General features: G+C 38.4%; 1 protein-coding gene across 9 annotated transcripts in view; it reads left to right on the top strand.

Moving 5' to 3' along the window:
* The first annotated feature begins 2,597 nt into the window (after positions 1-2,597).
* Positions 2,598-22,059, top strand: part of Mapk8 (mitogen-activated protein kinase 8) — a 127,452-nt gene continuing 107,990 nt past the window's right edge. For 4 of the 9 annotated variants that reach the window (XM_078042629.1, XM_078042622.1, XM_078042623.1 and 1 more), the window contains exon 1: positions 10,464-10,644. The gene's annotated coding sequence lies outside the window, so the exon portion shown is untranslated. Of the gene's footprint in view, positions 2,616-10,462; positions 10,645-22,059 lie in introns of those variants that run through there. The other 5 variants (XM_005339075.5, XM_040273748.2, XM_040273745.2 and 2 more) reach the window with 3 other exon arrangements.

Below are 22,059 nucleotides of genomic sequence, written 5' to 3'. Positions count from 1 at the left end.
GGCAGGTAAAAGCTCCAGGTTTACTACCCTAGGATTCTATATTACCATATATCAGTTTCCTTTAACCCTACTTACTCTTTGGAAATTGGTCTTTATTAAGTGATCCTGAATGACTTCATTTGAGGGAGGCTTTTTCTTTCCTATGTGGATATTGACTAATACAAATATGTTATGCAAATATCCTGTAAAATGTTCTAATAAAATTAAAAGTTAAGCTTCCTGATAATTTGAGCCCACCTCCTCTCCTTCAGATAATTCTTTTTTTAAAGCTAAGCACATCGAATTAATTCCACTAATTTTACCAACAAATCAACAACAGTGGCTCCTCCAAGACTCCACAGAGACAGTTCTTCAACCCTCCTTACCTTAACTGCCCTTCACAGCTACCCTTTCAGTCCCCCTGGACAGTTGAGGCTCTCAATCCCCAGGGCCTAAGCCCTTCTGTTGTGAGGGGCCATGTGCCTTGACCTAGCATCCCTGCCATGTTTCTGTAGGCCAGGCACCTATTCAGTGCTTCCATCCCATACCACACAATCATTCTGATGAATTCAATGCCCCAGGCAATGGCAGCTATATAACCTATGGGACCCAGCACAAAATGAAAATAGGAAGCATATTTTTTGGCGGGGGGCTTGTTCAAAAAGCAAAAAAAAGACTGGCATTAAAGATACTAAAATGGGGTTGGGGTTGTAGTTCAGTAGTAGAGTGCTTGCCTAGCATGTGGGAGGCACTGGGTTTGGTTCTTAGCATCATATATTAATAAAATAAAATAAAGGTCCATTGGCAACTAAAAATATATTTTTTAAGAAAGCTATTAAAATGTAGCAGCCCGGCATGCTGGCAGATGCTTGTAATGCCAATGATTCAGGAGACTGAGGCAGGAGGATGACAAATTCACTAAGCCAGGGCAGCTTAGTGAGACTCCATCTAAATGAATAAATAAGTAGGGGCTGAGGATATAACTCAGAGCATTCCTGGGTTTAATCCCTAGTACTCCAAAACAAAACAAAAAAAGATACTAAAATGTAAAGTTTTTTTCCTTTAAAGTATCTTATTATTTACCAAGATGCAACAGAAGTCTACAAATTGCAAAAGTATTCTATTTTTGGTTTCATAACTTTATATACTACAATAAACAATAATATTTTATTAATGTGGTGTACTTGGTTGAGCATAATATTTTTATGGCTTACTTTTCTTTGAATTAATTTGTCTTGTCATCAATATTTATAGTGTTAGTAATTTTTTTTTATTTTTGGATACTGGAGATTTAAATCTAGGGGTGTTTAACTGAACCATGTCCCCAGCCTTTTTTGGTTATTTATTTTTTAAGATTTTTCTTTTTAATTGTCAATAGACCTATATTTTATTTATGTATGTATTTATATGTGGTACTGAGAATCGAATCCCATGCCTCCCACATACTAGGCAAGTGCTCTGTCACTGAGCCACAACCCCAGCCCTTGTTTTTTATTTTGAGATAGAATCTCACTAAGTTGCATAAGGCCTCACTGAGTTGCCGAGGGTGGCTTTGAACCTGTGATCCCCTTGTGTCAGCCTCCTGAGCCTCTGGGATTACAGGCATGGGCCACCACACCTGACTTATGGTAGTAATTTTTTAAAACATTAATTTTCAATTGATACAATTGAAAGTAATGTCAGTTGCTCTTGGCAAATAATTTTGATAATTTTAAATTTTGAGAAGGATCTTTCTGCTGAAATAACTTGTTGAGACTTGAGTATTTTATAAAATATGACAACATTTGGCTCAATTTCTGATAAATTAATTCAAAAATGTAAATCTTAGTATATATAGGACTGGTTTTATATAGGACTTAGTATATACAGGACTTGGTAAATAATTTTTCTAAAAAGATTTAACTATTCATATAACATGGTTGCATTAAAGGTATATAATTTCCAATGCAAATTTATACAATGGCATTTTAATGTTTCTTCTGAGAATTCCTATAACTTGTGGAAGTTGAATGAGACATAAAATGGCTTCATGGTTTGTGTATAAACACTTATATAAGTATTACCACTACATCACTTCAATCACTAGGATATCAGTTTTGAAAATCCTTCCTCATTAATAATTGGTTTACCTGAAGTTTTGTATGAAAATAGTGTTCTTTTTCATTGAATGTGACAATAGTTCATCTTAATCTTTATTTTAAGTCTGTGGAAATTTACTTTGCAATATGTACAAAACCATGTACTTTACACTAAATTCTAGTAACTCCTTGATACACTTTATTGCAATGTCTAGGTTGCATATTTGTTTTGTAGTAAAAGTACAATTTTGTCACTAACAAAGATCTCTGCCTAATAGTTTGGATCTTGAATGTCCCTGAAAAGTCCTCATGTTAAAGACTTGGTCCCAGGTTGACAGTGTAGGGATTAGGAGGTGGGGCCTAGCAGGAGATCTTTAGGTCACTAGAGTGTATCCTGAAGGGGATTATGAGACTCTAGTCCTCTTCTTGCTCTCTTTTTCTTCCTGGCTATTAGGTAAGCAGATTTGCTCTGCCACATGCTTGTGCTATGATGTACTGCCTCAGCACAGGCCAAAAAGCAACAGGGCCAATCGATCATGAACTGGAGCCTCCAAAACTGTGAGCCAAAATAAAACTTTACTTTCTATAAGTTGAAATCTCAGGTATTTGGTATAGTGACAGAAAGCTGACTGATATACTGTCTGAGCATGGGTAGCTTTTTTCCTGAATTCAGCCAAAGACTTAATATTTGTGCACTGGCGTGGGTTCTGTAGCCTCAAAGACACCTTCCATTAGGTTCCATCACATCTCCTTTCTCTGAGTCATGGCTGCTAGCTCCATCACTGTTGTTTTCACTGCTGCTGCCACCAGAATCAACACCAATGCAGTTCATATTCTAGCCCTGATTATCTCATCAATTTCCTACAGTGTCACAGACTACTCCCCAGGTGTACATGTCTGCCATGGTAGTCAGGCCGCTGCTGGGCATGCATGTGGGTCTATTCCTGTGATGTGTATTCTGCTGCCCAACCTATTTTCTCTGCTTAGGCATGTGCTCCAGTGTTCCACAGAATTTTATTTATAGAACACAAGTCCAAAGATAAAGTTATACAAATTTTAAGGTGGCAGCTGCAAAGAAGTGAACCAAGTAATGACCCCTCTTTTATAGAGCTCAGCCTTGCGTGACTATACAGGTCCTATACCATGGAGCCAGGCCTGGTCTAATGGGATGCTATATCCGAAAAATGGCCATATAATTAGTCATTCAAACGTGGATGGTTTTCAAAGTGACACATTATTAATAATCACACTGGGGCAGCAGGAGCAAACCAGGCATCTCCTGGAAACCTGCAACAGCTAGTCAACTACCCTTCCCACACAAAAAGGCTCACAGTTCCTTGCCTGCTTACTACGAGTGATCTTCACTTCACCTACAGACCAACTGTACCCACTGGAGAATATACCTACAGGGGCTCCCCATCAGAAACTTAAACTATGATGTCCTATTCATTTCCTCTCTGCCCTCTCCCTCTTGCATGTTCTTCCCTGCATTTGTAATCATTCACAGCCTTAAAAGACCAGAAACAATTGCTTTCTGTGTGAATTTTGCCCAATCTCTTTGTCTTCTATCATCCTCATTGCCCTTCCAGTCCAGCCTGGGCCCCAGCATCCATACTCTGATCACCTCAGGAGCTCTTTAAACTGCCTGGATCTCCATCTTTCCATTCAACATGCCCAGAAAAACCTGAGCTCCCAGAAGCATCCTCACAAGTCTTGTCTCTATTTCTCTACCTGGATTGACAGGGATTCCAGAGACATATCCACAATTCTGTCACTGTGAATCCACAGCTTTCAATCTCAGCAGAGTGCACTAGAATCCTTGAATTCACAGTTTACTCTTAAATGTCATGCCTCAGATCTGTAAGCTGTAGGAGTGTCTGAGGTGGGGGAAAATCTAGTGCCTCGGCTAATTTCCTCAGGGGAGTTTATCTCACTTACATTTTTTTCCCTCTTTAGGTTAAAATCTATGCCACAGAGACCAGCTCTCAAAATTTGATTTTCACTTTGGCTTGCCTTTTAGCCCTGTCCAGTCTCCCTTTCAGCTGCAGATCTCTAAAATGTTGGGAGAAATTCTGCTTCCTGATGCTCTACACTGGTCAGAGTGAGCCAAATACTTGAATCTGATGTCAGTTTGTGTAGTTCCATCTTCTCTTGAGGGCCTTCAGACTGGATGGTCCCCATCTCCACTCTTGCTTGGTAGTCCTTGCTACCAGTTGCTTCATGATAAACAAAGTCACATGCCATGTTCTGCCTTTGAGAAGAGATTATTTGTGTCATTCCTATTGTCCCTGCTGATGACAACCATGCTGTCAGCTTTGGGTATTCCAAGGAAATAGAATATTTCAGAGGATAGAAGGAGGATTAGGCTTGAGATCTTATCCATTCTTCATGACTTAGCACCCCCAGAAATGAATTTATCCCTTATTTACCATGGATTGCTCATCCCTCAAATATCAGTTATAGTGTCAGTTACCTTGGGTTTAGGAAAGAATGCTGACTTAGGTTCCTCTGTAGTTGTTCCTTAAGAGGGTCGCACCCTGAAGGATTATTGTACTTCCTTATACCATTTCCCAAGTCCTGAATCCCTCCTCTCTTCCAGCCACTTTTGAGTCCCACAACAAACCTAGAACAGAGAAGCTGACTAGCCATGCCAACCTGCAGCTAAGAATAAATCCTGCAGCAAGATTTTAGCAAGATGAGCCTTGAAACATCTCCTCATAAGTGAAGTTGCCCTTTTCTGGGAATCCGCTTTGGAATAGAATTAAGGAACTGTTAAATATTCATACTTTGAGGTTAAGTGTGGTGTTTCAATACATATATATAACGTAGTAATCAGATCAGGTACTTGGTATAAAACATCATCTCAAACATTTATCATTTCTTTGGGCCAGGGACAGGCAAAATTCATTCTACTTGATATTCTGAAGTGTACAATTAATTTTTGTCAACTGTAGTTATCCTACTGTCTTATAAAACAAAATGTCTTTTAATATCTGTTTTCTAGAAGTAAGAGTATATTCTCATTAGCATCAGAGGAGGCTCATCTCTGAGTCAGAGAGATGAGACAAACCTTATTCTACTAGAAGCCCCGGGCAAGGAAGCAGCAAGGACATATATCACACTTGCTTTCTGAATTGCCATTCACAGACAATGACAACTCTGGTGTGCTAATAATCTCCTTATTATCCAGTGAAACCATGAAGAGTCTTTACAAATTCAACTGGTACTATGGTTTAGATATGCGGTATCTCTCAAAAACTCCTGCAGTAGTGCAGAAATTGAAATGATTAAATTATGAGAGCCATATCCTAATCAATGGATTAGTAATTTGAAAGGCCTACCTACTGCATGGTAACTGTAGGCAGGTAGGGCATGGGTGGAGGAAGTAGTTTGCTGGAGGCATGCCCTCTGTGATTGTATCTTGTTCCCCTGGTTCATTCCTTTCTCACTGTTTCTTGGCTGTCTTTAAGTGTAGTAGTTTTCCTTCACTGTGCCCTTTTGTTGCAATGATCTGCCTCGCCACAAGCATAGAGCTAAGGAACTGGCCCACCATGGACTGAACCTCTGAAATCGTGAGCTCAAATAAACCTTACCTCCTCTAAGTGGTTATTTTTTTTTAATTCTAACTAGTTATATGTGACTTTGACACATCATACATAAATGAAATATAACTTCTCATTCTTCCAGTTGTTCATTCTTCAGGTTGTACACCAGTCATGTAGTTATATATGTACATGGGGTAATAATGTCTGATTCATTTTACTATCCTTCCTACCCCCATACTCCCTCACCTCCCTTCACTCCCTTCTGCCTAATCTGAAATAACTCTTTAAGTTGTTCTTATCAGATATTTTGGTCACTGTGACAAAAAGCTGGCCAACACAAGTGGAACTTTGGAAAAGAATGGAAATTTATGGGAGTTCCCCTACCAAAGGGTTATTGGTAGAATGCATGTCAATCTAGTATGAGTTCCAGTTTGACATCTGAGGGGCATGCGGTGGAGAACTGAAGGAAGAGTGGGAATGAAGGTGGAATTAGGTTCCCAAGAGAAGGAGGCCAGTCATGGGGTGCTCTCTTCTCTCACCACAGGGCCAACAGTTACAAATAACAAAATTCCACTGAGATAGAAGAAGAAACTCTTAGCTAAGAATTATAGATAGGGTCCAAGCTGAGAGATCTGGCAGAAACCCCTCTTCTGAGATATGAACTTATTTAAAACAATAGCAAGAATTTTATTAATGAGTTAAAGGACTTCAGCAATATATTCTTTCCCTCCAGTTCAATTTATTTCTGTCTTTTTCTCAAGAGGGGAGTATCTTCAATATCTGGCTACTATGCACTGAAAAAGTTTATTTTGACTCATGGTTTCTGGAGGTTGGGCAGTCTAAGATCAGGTGACCATATCTGATGATGGCCTCATTCTACATAAACCTATGAAGAAAAAAACAGCAGTTTAAGTAGAAGCATATAAAAGAAAAGTACTTATGTATGAAACGGGGGGGTATCAGGCTCATTTTATAACAACCCACTTGTTATGGTTTGGATATGAGGTATTGTCTGCCAAAAGTTCCTGTATTGTTGCAGAAATGTTTAGAGGTGAAATGATTGTACTGTGATTGCCATAAGTCCATCCAAATTTGGACTGAGTGGTAACCATAGGCTGGTGGGTGTGCATCTTTCCTGTGGCCCCTTTTCTACTCCTCTGCTTCCTGGTTGCCATGTTCTGAACTGCTTTCCTCCTCGACACCCTTCCACTATTACATTCTGTCTCACCTAAGGTCCACGGACTATGGACTGAACTTCTGAAACCATGAGCCAAAATAAATTTTTCTTCCTCTTTTCAGGTCTTTTGGTCACAGCCACACAAAGCTGACTGAAACACCACTCTCATGCAAATATGTCACTCTAACAAGAACAAATCCAATCTCTTGAGAAAGACATTAGTCCTCCTGTGAGGATGGCGATCCTATGATCCAATCACCCCCTGAAAGCCCACCTTCAAACATTGCTACACGGGCAACAGAATTTCAAAATGTGTTTCAGGAAGGACAGGCCATATCCAAACTATAGCAAGGAATAAATGCTGAGGATTTTTTTTCATGAGCATACATATGTGTACTTATAGTCTTGACTGGCTTGTCTCCCTTACATGAGTAAAGATAGCACTTGTAATTTCAAAATATTTCCCACTTGTGTCTTTACTTCACATTGTTTGAGTTGTGAATGATGAGGTCTGGTCATTTTTGGTTTTATTCTATCCCTGAGGAAATAAGCTACAGTTTTTAGAGTTGGATAAAAAATAATTGCCATCTGAATACCTATCTTTCTTCCGTTCTGGCAACCAGAGCCTGTCCTAACTTTTTAGAAGCCACCAGGGTCTTTTTTTTTTTTTTTTTTTGTATTAGGGATTTAACCCAGGGGAGTTTTACCACTGAGCTACATCCCCAGCTCTCCCCTTTTTTATTTTTATTTTTTAAATTTTGAGACATGATCTCATTAAGTTGCTGAGGCTGGCCTTCAACTTGCAATCTTCCTGTCTCCGCCTCCCAAGTCACTGGGACTATAGGTGTGCTCCACCAGGCCCTGCAACAGGCTCTGTCTTGAAAGAGCCTCAAAGAGTATCTTGGAGTCATTTAGGACTGAACGTCTTCTGCCCGTGGATGGAGAAGTAGACTTGACCAGTGGTGTGGGTGAATTAACAGTTTTCTAAAATTACACATGTGTGGAGAAAAGCAGAAGATGAATTGGGTGTGTACGAAAGAAAAGCATGTTCTTTCTACATGTAGATAATCAGAAACTGACAGTGGTAGCTGATGCCAAATCAGAAGCTCTCCCTGTTATTAACAGGATTACAGAACTGGACTCTGTTCCTAGCAACTCTCTTCCCTTTGTAACTGTCCTATGAGTTATATTGTCTTTTGCTATCTCCTCTTTAATGTGTCTTGTTGGCAGTAGGAAGTACTTGCCAATACTACCTGTGTGCCTAATCATACTTTCTGCTCTCTTGGGAAACATATTTATTTCTTCTCTTCCTTCTTTATTTAGCTTCTCCCTCTCAATAGAGTATTCCCAGCAGATGTAAAATATGCTCCTGTCTGTCTCTCTTCACTGCCCGGCTTATCCATATCCACCACCTCTACTTTCTCATCTCCCACTTGTTCTTTGGTCCTCTCTAATCCACTTCTGGTTCTCATACTTCAGGATTTCAATCCTCCAATTATAGTTAATAGTACTGATCACTCTCTTTAACCTGAATCCCTCTTTCTTGGTTTTTCTTCTACTTCTCCCAGCAGCTCTGTTACTTGATCATCTTGCTCCTTGTGGCCATTTGATGTTGAAGTTCAGGCTGCCTCCATATCATCTTTTCTTCTTGCTCACTATCCTGTCCCTCAGACTTGGATTAATTCTCTGTACATTATTAATTTCCTATTTAACTGAGCTCCAGTTCTGTCCTTCAACCAATTTAGCATCTCTTTTGAGCATTTCAAAAATCTTTAAACAACCAAAGAAATTGCGCTTATGATTTTCCTACCTCAGCCTGGTCCTCTTCCAAGATTTCCATATTGATAAACCAGCACTGACATCCATTCTTGGCCAAAGACAGAAACCTATGAATTTTCCTTCATGACTCCCACTTCTCTGCTGCCTTACCTAAACCCATTGCTTGCAGAATATGCAAGTTCTTCACAGGGTCTTTTAAATGGTTTTCAGATTCTCTCCTTTACTATTTCTGTGATCATCATCTGAGACTAAGCCTCCACTTTTTGCCGTCTGTATCAATCCACCTGGCCTCCTTCCAATGACAAATCTTTTCAGGATGTCATTCTGATCATGCTACCCACTTTGCTGAACATGTCAATGTCTTCCCATTGCACTCGGGTAAAAAGATTTTTAATATGGGCCAGCATGGCTGTTCTAGGTTAGTTTCTTTTGTTTCTCAATTTTATCTCATGGATCGTTCTTCCTTCATCCTCTGGCAAAGTTGGTCTTGCCTCAATTTGTCCAACTTACCCTACTCTCTCTCATCAGAGGATCCCTTGAATGTGAAGTTACCTATGTCAGAATTATTCTCTGCCTGGTCAAATCTGTTCTCAACTCAAGGGCCATTTCCTCAGGGAAACATTTTCCAGATTTATTAATCATATCAATTAGTTTCATAATCCTATGTGTTATTATCAATTTGTATTATAACAGTGATAATTTTGTATTTTTACTGTTATTTTAATACAAGTGATTAAATCTGTAAGTTTATTGTACTGCCACACTCAAATATTGCCTGGCAGAGAATGGGCATGTGATATTTATTGAAGAAATAAAGGAAGGAAGGAAGGAAATAAGGGCTGTGAGGAAGGGAAGAAATGGAGAGCGAATGCTTACACATGTTCTATTTCAGGATCACTAGAAACAGACCAGCCCAACATGTAATATTTATATATTGTTAAAGTAACTTATCTCTTATTATGAACATAACTATTCCTTTGGGAAACCACAAGAAAATACCCAAAGTATAAGAGCGAAACAAATAGCCCTTCTCCAAAGATGAATCACTGTTAAAATAATTTGGCATATTTCTTTCCAGTCTTTTCTATGTATATACTGTGTGAGTGTGTGTGTGTGTGTAGTTCATAAGTGGGAGCAATCTATATATACTCAGTTCTTTCTCTTAATGATATACCGTGAACAGTTTCCCTTGGTAAGAACTCCTTGAACACATGGCGTTTAAAGTACTAAAATGTATTATATTGCCGGGATGATAGTAATTTAAATGCCTTCCTACCCATTGTTGGATATTTAGGGGTTTGCCAACTTATCACTTCTAGAACTTAACATTTGCTGGCATTCTACGGTCTCAGAGGTAAATTAGGTAATACCAAGAATCTTGGAAGAGGTGGATTACGGAAAATCAGGAGGTGGCTTTTTCTAGGACGATGTCCAGCACATTTTATTTGTTGGTAGATGGCTGAACCACGGGACAGGTGTCCTCATAATGGAACATATTATCGTTCAAGGTAACAAACTCTTCCTGTCTCAGGTGTGTGCCCAGACAGGTGTGTCTGCTCACCGGGCGGGTTTGGCCTAAGTCACCTCACCCTCAAACCCTGCTGCCAGGCGCCCTGGAGGATTAGGCTGTGACTAGTAGACCGCCCGGAGCCAGATGCGTTGTCTGGGGCACACGCCGCCACGTGCCAGCTCCGGGCCCGCCCCTCCCGCTCCCGGCCCGCCCCTAACCAGCCTCTCGTGCAGGCTCTCCCAGTAGCTCAGGCTCCAAGCGAACTCCGCCAACTCCTTCTGGTCCGCTAGTGTAGTCACGCCTACTAGCTACGGGCCCCGCCCCCGCAATCCGGGCCCTGGGGCTGCCCCGCCCCCCGGGCCGCTCAGAGGCGCGGGGGTGGGGCTCTGCGCGATGACGTGGGCGGGCGTGCGCAGTGACGGCTCGCGTCCCTGTTACTCAGCGGAGCGGCCAAGGCCGGACGACGCGGCCCGGAGAGCGGAGCCGCGAGCAGCGCTGGGTAACGGCCGCGGCGAACGCCCGGACAGTGTCCGTCCTTTCTGGGGTCTTTACTATTGCGTTTTGCGGCGCTGCGGGGTAAGTGCGGCGGGCTCCGCAGGGCCGGAGTGCCCGGCGGCCCCCTGGTGTTTATGTTATTGTGCCGCCGCCGCCTTCTCAGTCGTGACCCCCTCCCGGGAGTGGGGGCGCGAGTGCGCGGCGGGCGGGGGCGGCGCGGGAACAATAGCTGCCCGGGAGGCGGGAGCCAGCAGAGGGGGCGTGGGCCCGCGGGACCCGGGCCGCCCGCCCGGCCTGCCGCCCAGAGCTCCGCCCGCCGGTCCTCGCGCGCCCTCCTCGCGCAGGTCCCGATTCCACGTCTGGAGGAGAAAATGGAGCGGGGGGGTGGATGGCAAGTTCTGAAACACTTCGGCGAAGGTCGGGACAGAGGCCCCTTCGCGGCCCGCCGCGCCCTGGCTGCTTCCTCGGGGGGCGGGGAACCGGGAGAGCTCGGGGTCTCCGGGCCCCCATTCCCGCCCGGCACCCACGGGATCATGTTTTGTTTCTCCGTGGTTTCTTTGTGCTAACGTCCTGGGCGAATGCAGGCAGCAATGCCGAAAAAAGGTTTGGGTGGGCTCCAGCTCTGGTCTGCAACAGAACCCGGCCGGTGGCTGGGGCGAGAGATGTGTTATCAGGCTCGCCCTGAGCTTCAGTGGTCTTCGCGCATTTATCTTGAGGGTCACTTAGTGTTGACCTTTTGACTTTTTCACCCCACCCTATCATCTCTTTGTCTTGGAGCTTGAATTTTCTATCCAGAGATGGCCGAACCAAATCCATTTTAAAGTATTGTGACACATACTTTGCATTTTCATTTCCCAAAGTTCCTATCGGATCTTTATCGTGAATTTAATAACATGTTGACTACATGGTATCAGACAAAGTCCATTGGTTACTATTTTTACCACTGAAATTCAGTGATCTTACCGGTAGAATTTTAGTCTGTCAGCCCTTTGTGTTTTGAGATGAGTATCCAGCAAATACCTCCGTGGCAATTAGAACATCTGTTTATTTCATTCATTCATTCAGCAACTGTTCAGTACGATATACAGATGGAGCGGTCCGAAGGTAAAGGGAAATATCCTCGAATGGAAGAGAATACTTTGAATGAAATATAATAGATATACCTTTAAATGAGACAGTTTTTTAAGGGATGTATGTTAAGGAAGGGACAGTTATACTTTGGGTCATTTTACTGGTTTTATTTATTTTTAGCAGTGTATGTGGAATTTCAAGTGTAATTTTAGGTTTGTAAGCATAGTTATAGTTTGGTCAAAACGTACAACAGCTTTTATTTTTTAATTTTATTGTTTTCCAGACATTTATAATGGTTGCCCTACATTCCCTATTGTGACTAACGTCAAACCTAGGAAGTTGGGTACTATAAGTGAATATGTTTATTTTTAGTGAGTGCCAGACAAAATCGAGCAATCAAAGTGGGTCTTCCTTGAGGGCAGGTTTGTCTTATGTCTCTTTCTCCACCACCTAGCCAGGGATATAATAAATGCTCAAAGAGAGTTGGATGTTTGTGAAAAGCTCTTTATAATTGATAATATTTAAAATCAAGCCTTTAAAAAGTTGTGGAAGTTTCATACAAACTGTCAACTGATGGCTAAATAATCAGTTAATTCCATACATTATCTCTTAGGACAATAGGGGTTTGAATCATTTCAGTGTCTTTTATTTTTTCCTATCCCTTCAAGGCTGTTCGCTATCCTAAAATAAAATCTTGCCTAAATAGTTTGTTTTGTAGTATTGGGGATTGAACCCAGAGGTACTCTATCACTGAGCTATTTCCCTGGTCTTTTTTATTTTTCATTTTGTTTTGAGACAGGGTCTTGCTAAGATCCCAAACATGGCCTTGAACTTGTGATTCCTTCCTCAGCTTTCTGAGTACCTGGGATTACAGGTGTGTTCACCCAACTGAATATTATTAATATGATTAATAAAGTAAGGTAGGTTGGGATGTGTATACATACAGTTACAGTTGAGTGTCCTAATCCGAAAATCCCAAATCCCCCCCCAAATCTGAAACACTTCTGGTCCCAAGCATTTATAGATAAATGATACTCAATGTACACATAGAGGTATTGGTTTAGGAATCTAAATGATTGTGTTAATCCCTTTGCGAATATTATTGGAAATAATATTACTGGAAAGTTTTTTGGGTGATTTTTAACTAGAAAATTAGAACAGAAGAATTTTATATTTTATTAGAAGCATTTAATTTCTAATATTTTAGAAACACTTATTGCTTTATTCTAATAACATTTCAGAAATACTTATTAGAAATTAAGTTTTAACTTATATTATTGGCAAAGCATATGACCTGAAACTCAAAATAATATCAGTTTATTCAAGTTATAGTGCATTTCCACCTATGCTTAATATGTTTTGGATGTTAATGTATTCAAGATGAACTTATTTGATGTAAGGTGGAAATGAAGAAATAAGAAAATGATAATTTTATTTTTAATAAGTATGCACTGGAAATCTTGACATCATACTTTCATTGATTTACTAGTATGTTAGATTTCAGTAAGTGTTACTGATAAAAAAATCCTTAGGCAGTAGCTCACTGGCTATGCAAACTATTGTTTTCTGAATGCTGTTTTTAAAAAAATAACAGAATTATTGAGATTTATTTCACATACCGTAAAATTCACCATTTCGAGTGTACATTTCAGTGGTTTTTATTGTATTTACAAAGTTGTGTATTGATCATCACCAATTACAAAATGTTTTCATCAACCCAAGAAGAAATCCCATAACCGTTAGGGCTTACTCCATATTTCAGTCTAAATTATGTTTTAAAGGAAGATAGAGTACTGATCCTGTTCATAAATATATGAATAGAATTCTTTTAATGAATTTGAAAAGGTCTCTCTTTAAGTGTCTTGGCAAATAGGGAACTATATCCTTCAGACCCCTTTAGATCCAGAGGGAAATGCCACTTGGAAAGGAAATTAGCATAAGAATAGAATCTTAACTATTTGCTCCATGCCTGATATTATGGAAATGACTCTGAGGATACTGATGCTTAGTGAAAAAAATTAATTCACTATTCAATAACGAGTCACAAAATATACTGGTGATGATTATGAGGTTGTTGGACCTGCTTGTTGTTGATTTGCTTTACCAGTGGATTGAGTTTTGACATATTTGAGTCATCTACATGGTTGAGATGCTTTAAGTTCGTGTAGAAGAATAAAACAATGTCTAATGTGAAGATGCCAGTTCTCTAGAGGTCAGGTCAATGGTATGGTAGTAGCCTTTCTGATTCATGTAGCTCAAGGAAGTCATTATAACATGTAGCTTTAGATATGAATCATTTCATTATTTCAGAGATTTGTGATGCATATTGTCTTAGTCATGGACTCTTTACCTGAACATTTAGAAGCGTTGCATTCTTACTCTAATACAAGTTATCTTTGATTTCAGAAATTTTGTTTTGATTAAAGAAAATTTATTATCTAAAAGGCAACAGGAGTATTGAAATAAGAGTGGTTTTAGCATGCCAGATGCACATCTGCAATACCAGCTATTTGAAAGGCTGAGGCAGGAGGATGGGATGGCAAGTTCAAGGCTATCCTTGTCAATTTAGCCTATTGCAAAATGAATCATAATAATAATAAAATAAAAAGGACTGTAGCTCTCTGGTAGAACACTCCAGGTTAAGAGTCATCTTGTCATTCCGTAGTTGGAACTAAAGCAGTCCAGTAGTCAGACCTAGGTTTACTCTTGGATTTTGCCATGAACAAGCTCTGGAACACTGGGCAAGTTGTTTAACCTTCTTGGTTTTAAAACTGTAAACAAACTGTCAAAACTTTTTTATAGAAGGATTGTTCCCCAGATAGGTTGTTCTTCAGAAAATTTACAGAAAGGGACTTTCTTGGGTATTCATCAGGAGCTCCCGTAAAAAATAGCAAATAAGGGAACAGGAATATTACTAAGTGGTGGAATGCCTAACTAGCATATATGACATCCTGGGTTCTTAGCACTGCAAAACACAAAACAGCAAGCAAAATTACCCTTGAAATTTCAGAAGCAGGGAAAACTATTAATTTCCTTCTTTTTTTTAATTGTTGGTCGTTCAAAACATTACATAGTTCTTAATACATCATATTTCACAGTTTGATTCAAGTGGGTTATGAACTCCCAACTTTACCCCGTATACAGATTGCTGTATCACATCAGTTACCCTTCCATTGATTGACATATTGCCTTTCTAGTGTCTGATGTATTCTGCTGTCAGTTCTATTCTCTACTATCCCTCCTCCCCTCCCCTCCCTTCCCCTTTTAATTTCCTTCTTTAATATTACAGATTTATAAAATAAAAAGCTTCACCTTAAATTATATTTTTTAATGGTAGGTTTTATTTATCCTGCAGCATAATGCCTTTTGACAAGACTTGATGTTCTCAGAAACTTTGTAGAAGTTGGGAAAATGAAGATTTCACTAGCCCCAAGAAGCTTATGATTGAGGATGGTATTAAGGTGTATCTAAACAGTGAACTTATATTTTTTTAAAGATGTATGAGAGATCTTTTCCAAACAGAAGTCTACTTCAAATCTCTGGGTAGGCCAAATTCCATTGAAACTGATTTTGAGAGAGAGAGAGAGAGAGAGAGAGAGAATATATGAATATGTGTGTGTGAGTGAGTGAGTGAGTGTGTGTGTGTGTTTTCGTAGGCCTTTTGGAAAACATTAGCTGACATTCTTTTTCAAGGTGGTGGGTTATGTCACAAATACAACAGATATCTCTATGTCCTACAACCCCTTTAGTAGTATATCAGAGTTATTTAAAATATGCAGGTTTTATAGAAAGTTAAAACCAGCCCAGACTTCACTTTATGTGATATAAGCAAGTTAAGATTATGTAACATTTGGGCCTGCTTTATTATCTGTCAAATGAGAACAATAATAGTACATAAACTCTTAGGACTGTGAGATTTAAATCAGGTACTGAATGTAAAGTGCCTGATTGGTAATATAAGCATTCAAGAAAGTTTAGTTTTTGTTTTCACTTATTATTTTTAACTTTGAACAATTGCAAAATGACAAGTAAATTAAAAATCATTTTGATGCACAAATTCTTCTGAACATACCAGTTGCTTCCCTCTGTATGGGGGGATTAAAATTTGATTATCTCATCAAATCTGAATTGATTAAGATTACTTGTGTACACTAATCCTTTCTGTCTTAAAATTTGAAACTGTTCCCCCCAAAAAATAAAGTTGGAAAGTACTTGCCACATTCTCTGATACAATGTTGTTTCATTATTTCCTAGCCTTTCCCATAGCAGAGAATTACCTAAGCGTTCCTAGGTTTATTTTGACAGATATTTAAAGGACTGGGAATCCAGGACCTGGGGATAGTTTTATCATGTAACATATCTGAAGAAAGTTGAATGCTGTCATGCATTTTAAATTTTAATGTTATTGGAATCTTTGACTCTGAAGATTTCAGACTTGTCATAAATTTGGTAGGTACAGCAGTTCATTAAGCACTTTCCAGAGTCTCTCTTTTTGTGTGTGGTAATGGAATATAACATTTCTTGTTTCTTATTGAGGACACCAACTATGAAATGACACTGATTTTAAACAGGCACTGTTTATTGAGAAATCACTCTGGGCCACTGCAGGTAGTAAGTATTGTGGGAGCCTGGCTTCTACACTGATGTTGAAATCAATCTCTACCTTTAGGGATATGAGTATAATTTGATAGGAGAAAAGATTATAAATGCATTCATTATGTTCTAACACAGAGCGAATGTTATTTTGTTAAGAATTTCTTTTGCCACTGGGGAACTTCCAAATTTCTTGCCTGCCCTTAAAAATACTTGATAAATTACAGAAAACAAGATGTCTTCTCTAATTTCTGGTTGTGGTTGAGATTGTGGTACAGATGAGTCAAAGACCAAATCATAAGAAGAGGCAAAGTGTATAATGGCCTCAAGTTCATTTTGGAATACAACAGGGTATTAAAACAAGTAAAAGTATGAACAGCACATAGTAGAGAATATGCTACTAGGATACTAACTGTAGTCCTCAAACTTTTAAATCAAGCCTCTGAAAACTTAAAGCGAGATCTGTTCTGAGAGCACTTAAGTCTTTCTCCAGTATGAGAAATATGGGTTTCACTGCTTTCTGCTGCTAAGAAGCTATATGTAGCCTGTCACCCACCTATTTTTAAGGAAATTAGAATGGAAAAACAGCCACACTTTCTTTGCTTAGCTGGAGGCTTCAAAACTTGGGGGAAGTTGCTATTTGCTAAAAGCTGTTAATGGAATAGAAACTCACCATTCCCTGGTTTCACCACAGAGTTTGACTCCCAGGTACCATTTGGGTCAACCAACAGTGAGATGAATAAAAACTGTGACTTGAGAAGGAGTCACTTTGCAGTCAAAACAAACAAAAATTGAAATGTCTGGTTTTCTGATTCTACTGAGAATTTAAAAGTTCATTTAAACTTTTGACTGTCTACTGCATTCACTTTGATTCAAAATTCCTAAGATTTAAAAAGATGTATAGGAGAGAGTCTCTTTTTTCATTCTGTGCAGCCACCTAGTTTCTCCCTCTGGAAATGGTGATAAATTTCCGATGAATCCTTCCAAAGATGGTTTTTGTATGCACAAGTAAATACAGACAAGTGTATAATCCCTTGTGCAAAATCCTTGTCTAGATGTCTTTTAGAATTAGTTTCTCTTTGGCTCTCTTTTTTTTAAATTAATTAATTAATTTTACAGTAGAATGCGTTTTGACATATTGTACACAAAAGGAGCACAGCTTCTCATTCCTCTCGCTGTACCAGTTTCTCTTTGGAATTATGGAAAAATGATGTAGTGAATCCACCATATTATCCAAAATCTCTGATAGGAGTTGGTGGCATCCTGTAATCAAACATATTAACAAATCTGTATTGAAAGCATAAATAACATAAGTGGGGTGAATAAAAATTATAAAGCCTTTTGCCAATTCTTGACTGGTTTCACTGCTAAATATGTTTGTACTAAACTTATTTAAGACTTATTTTTTATTTTTATTCCTGGATTTTCGTCTTACTGTGATGCGCGCGCATGCGCGCACTGGCCCATTACTCTTTACTGACTCCTTTATCTAAGTTGTTGCATACTTTGTGCAAACAGCTTTATGATATTCCACTTGTCTTAATCTGTTTGAGCTATATAACAGAACACCATGGACAGGGTGGCTCAAGCAACAGAAATGCATTTCTCACAGTTTAAGAACAGAGAGCCCTGTCCAATAAGAGCAGTTATCTGCCTTCTTCCCTGTATTCTCACATAGCCAGGGAGAACCCCAGGTAGAACTCTTCTTATAAGGACACTAATCTCATCATGGGAGCCCCATTCTCATGACCTCATCTAAATCTTATTACTTCCTGAAAGTCTCACCTTCAAGTGGCTTCAACATGCACCTTTAGGGGAACATAAACATTTAGTTCTAAACACCATTATACATGTGTACCATTGAATTTACTAGCTTCTTTTTTATGTTCACTTAAGTGTACACTTAGGTTATTTAATCAGTCTCCTTGCATATATATCATTTCACACATGTATAGAAACGTATAGGATACATCTCCAGAGGTGGATTGCCAGGTCAGAGTGTATGTGCATTTACAATTTTGATGTGTATTGCCAATGTGTAGCCCTTAGAGGTTTTTCAGCTTCCATTCCACCAGCACCTAGTAAGGAAAGCCTGCTTCTTTAATTGTTGTCATTATAACTGAGATTAAACATCTTTTAAGGGATGTTTGCATTTTCTGTCTTGTTAACTGTCCTTAATCTTGCTTATTTTTCTATTGCTTTATTGCTCATTTTCGTAGACTTTTTGGACTTATTTTTAATACTAAAAACAGCTCCAAGCTATTTTTTTTTAAAATATTGTTTCTCAAGTTGCTGTTTGCCTTTATAGGATAAGATATTATACATGGGTTCAACCTTGATTTTTTTTCTCCAGATGATCACCCAGTTGTGTCAACATTATTTAGTAACCCATCTTTGTCTTACTGATTTGAAATGCTTGATCATTACTGAATTTCCCTGTGTGTTTGGGACCATTTCTATTTTTTTGACCTACCTATCCATTTAGGAACCAAGCCATCCTGCTTTAATTATCATAGTTTATATTGTACTTTCTGGTAGGGTGAATTCTCTTTCAGTTCTTTTTCAGACTTTTGTTTTCTGGTTTGTATTTTGTTTATTTTATATACATTTTTAGAATCAGACCCTCTAGTCTGGACCCTTTCTTTGTCAATTCTCTGCTATTTCTGTTGAGATCATTGAATTTTTCATTTTATTGTGGTAAAATTTGCATATAGTAAGATGCACAAACATTATACGTGTAGAGCCCAATAAAAGATTGCCAATGTGTGTGTACACTTGTATAAATTGTATTTCAAGATATAGAACATTTGCATCACCAACAAGAGTTTTCACATATCCTTTCAAGTTGACCTGTCTCCAGCTGTGATTGATTTAAGTTACATGACTTCAATTGCCATTAGGATTTTTTAATAGAAGAATTTTTTTACGGGCACTTATGATGTTACAGTAAACTTAACCTTTTCATTTGAGTCTATTTTTCAGTTCCAAATAGCATATTAGCTACTAATAATAAGTTCTAAATACCTAGTAGTATTTTTTGACTACTTTTTATATGCATAGCATCGAGAGATGGTTTCCAGAAATACAGCTTAATCTTCTGTTACAGTATATACAGTGAGGTTTGAAGTTCAGAGCGTTCCAAATGAGGAGTGAATAAATGCAGATAGAAAGGTGTTGTGCTTAGAAAATGATCTTGACGAAAATCAGCAAATAGAAAAATATGGAGGAGGGTGAAGTAGTAGAGGGAGTATGATTTGGTTCTTTGGTTTGAGGTAGCTTATATTTTTGAAGTTTTATGATAGTTGATTGAAGATACTTGAATGAATCATAGAGATTTATTGTTTAATGGAGAGGATATAGTTTATTTTCTGTATCTTTCCACCTCTCCCTGCCCCCCCCAAAAGCTGAAGCAGTTTGCTACTCAAGGACCCACACATTGTTGAGTGAGCTATAAACAAAAAAATAGAACCCAAGGAAAGCAAGGATCTCAAATATCTAAATGATATAATAACTAATACTTAATCGGTGCTAATCATATTTCAGGTAGTGTTGTAGTGCTTTACATATGTTGTTTAAACATCCCATAATGACCCTAGGCACCATTATATTTCCATTTTATAGTCTAGGACACATGCTCAGAGAGATTATGTGGTAAGTTGTTGATAAACTCGATGGAACAGTTTTATTAAAATGGGAAGAAAGGGGCCAAATTGAAGTTTGTTTGTTTATATAAAAAAAACAATGAAAACTTGTTTTGAAGAGTGAGAAAAGAACAAAGCTGACAGTGGATGTAGATAGCTTTTTCAAGATAAAACAAGTAGAACAAAACAGTGTGTTGGTAGGTGAAGGAAAATGTGGGGTCTGGAAAGTGAGACAGTAAGAATGAAATTGTGTAGGATAGGGAATGCAGAGCATAGGTAGAGAGTGTGGTCCTTGTTAGAAAAGAGAGATTTTTTTTTATTAAAAGGAGGGAATGCAGGAGGGAAAGGAGACAATGTGTACTCTTCCAAGGAAGTTTGGTGTTTGGAAGAAGAGGGTTTATATTCATAGTTTTCATCTCTAGTGGTTTATGTTTTGTCAGTGAAGCAGAAGATTCACTTGGACAGACAGGGATGAGAGTGTTCAGAGTTTGAAGTAGTTGACAAGAAGTATTGATTGTTCTTTTGAGGTTTGAAATCTTGAATTTAAAGTGGTATCTATCATTCTGATCTTGTGATATTGTTCCCCAGCATTAAAGTGAGGTTTTGCTAGGTTAATCAGTCTAAACCAGCAGGACATATAGATAGATGGACAGATAGATAAACCAGCTGAGATTGCAAGGAATTTGCTGGTGTGAGGATTGACAAATCTGAAATCTGTAAAGCAGGCAAGAAACTTTTTAGATAGGAGCAAATATTGTAGTCTTGTGAAGGAATTTCATCTTCTTCAGGGAAACCTGTTTTCACTTTTAACAGTTTTTCAGCTGATTAAATGGATTAGGAGATTGTAGGTATCATTCTAGTGTTATAGGATTCTGTGGCAATGGTTTTCAAATTGCTATTCATGACTTGGTGTGTTGTAGAATGAATTTAGGAGATCACAATTTGTGTTATACTTTTAAATGAAATAGGAAATACCAGTCTATGGTATAATTCACATATTATTACAGTTCACCCATTTGAAGTATAGAGTTTTTTTTTAAGTACTGTATTCATGTAGTCATCATCACAGTCTAATTTGTGAATATGTTTTTCACTTCAGAAAGAAACTTCATACTCAAGTTAACAATCACACTTCATTCCTCCCTTACCCTGACCACCCCCTGCAAGTATCCACTTATGTACTTCTCTTTAGATTTGCCTATTCTGGATATGTTATTCAAGTGGATTTATGTAATAGTATGTAGTCTTTTGTGACTGGCTTATTTCACTTGGCATAATGCTTTCAAGATTCATTAATCATATAGCATAGCAATTTTTTTTTTTTTTTTTGAGACAGGGCCTCACTAAGTTGCTGAGGCTGGCTTTGAACTTAAGGATCCCTCCTGGCTTAGCCTCCTGAGCAACTGGGATTACAGGTGGCACCACTGGGTTCCATTTCATTTCTTTTTGTGGTGTAAAAATGTTCTGTTGTACAGATAAACCATATTTTGTTTATCCACTCTTCAGTTGATGGGCATTTGTGGTGTTTTGACTTTTTGGCTATCTATAATTAGCCAAAAAATCATATGCTGTGATGAGCATTGGTGCACAAGTTTTTGTAAGTTGTATATTTTCATTTCTTTTGAGGAACTACCAAGCTGTTTTCACAGTGGCTATACCATTTTCTTTTTCTCCCAGGGTACAGAGGTTCTAATTGCTCCCAGCCTACTTAAGCTTGTTATTGTCTATCTTGAGTGGTATTAATTTGCATTTACTTGATAGTTAATGATGTTGAGTATCTTCTCATGTTTTTTGGCCATTTGAATATCTTCTTGAGAAAAATATTTATTCAGATCCTTTTCCCACCTAAAAAAAATGGGTTCTTTTTCTATCATGTTATAAGAATTCTTAATATATTAAACATTAAAGTCCTTTATCAGATGTATGATTTGTGTTTTCCCTGTTTTAGGGGTTGTCTGTTTAATTTTTCAATGGCAGTGTTACAGCATAAAAGTTTTTAACCAAATTGAATTTATCTATTTTGATTTAGTTATTTTATCTAATCTTTGTTGATTATGCTTTTGGTACATTATTATAAGAAACCATTATCTAACTCATGGTCATGACAACTCCTCCTGTTTTCTTCTAAGAGTTTTATAGTTTTCACTCTTACTGTTAAGTCTGTGGTCCATTTTGAGTTTTTTTTTTTTTT

This window comes from Ictidomys tridecemlineatus, chromosome 1 (genome assembly GCF_052094955.1).
Source record: "Ictidomys tridecemlineatus isolate mIctTri1 chromosome 1, mIctTri1.hap1, whole genome shotgun sequence".
Classification (NCBI taxonomy): domain Eukaryota; kingdom Metazoa; phylum Chordata; class Mammalia; order Rodentia; family Sciuridae; genus Ictidomys; species Ictidomys tridecemlineatus.
The sequence above is the reverse complement of the archived record's forward strand: the minus strand, read 5'-3'. Positions and strand labels throughout refer to the sequence as shown.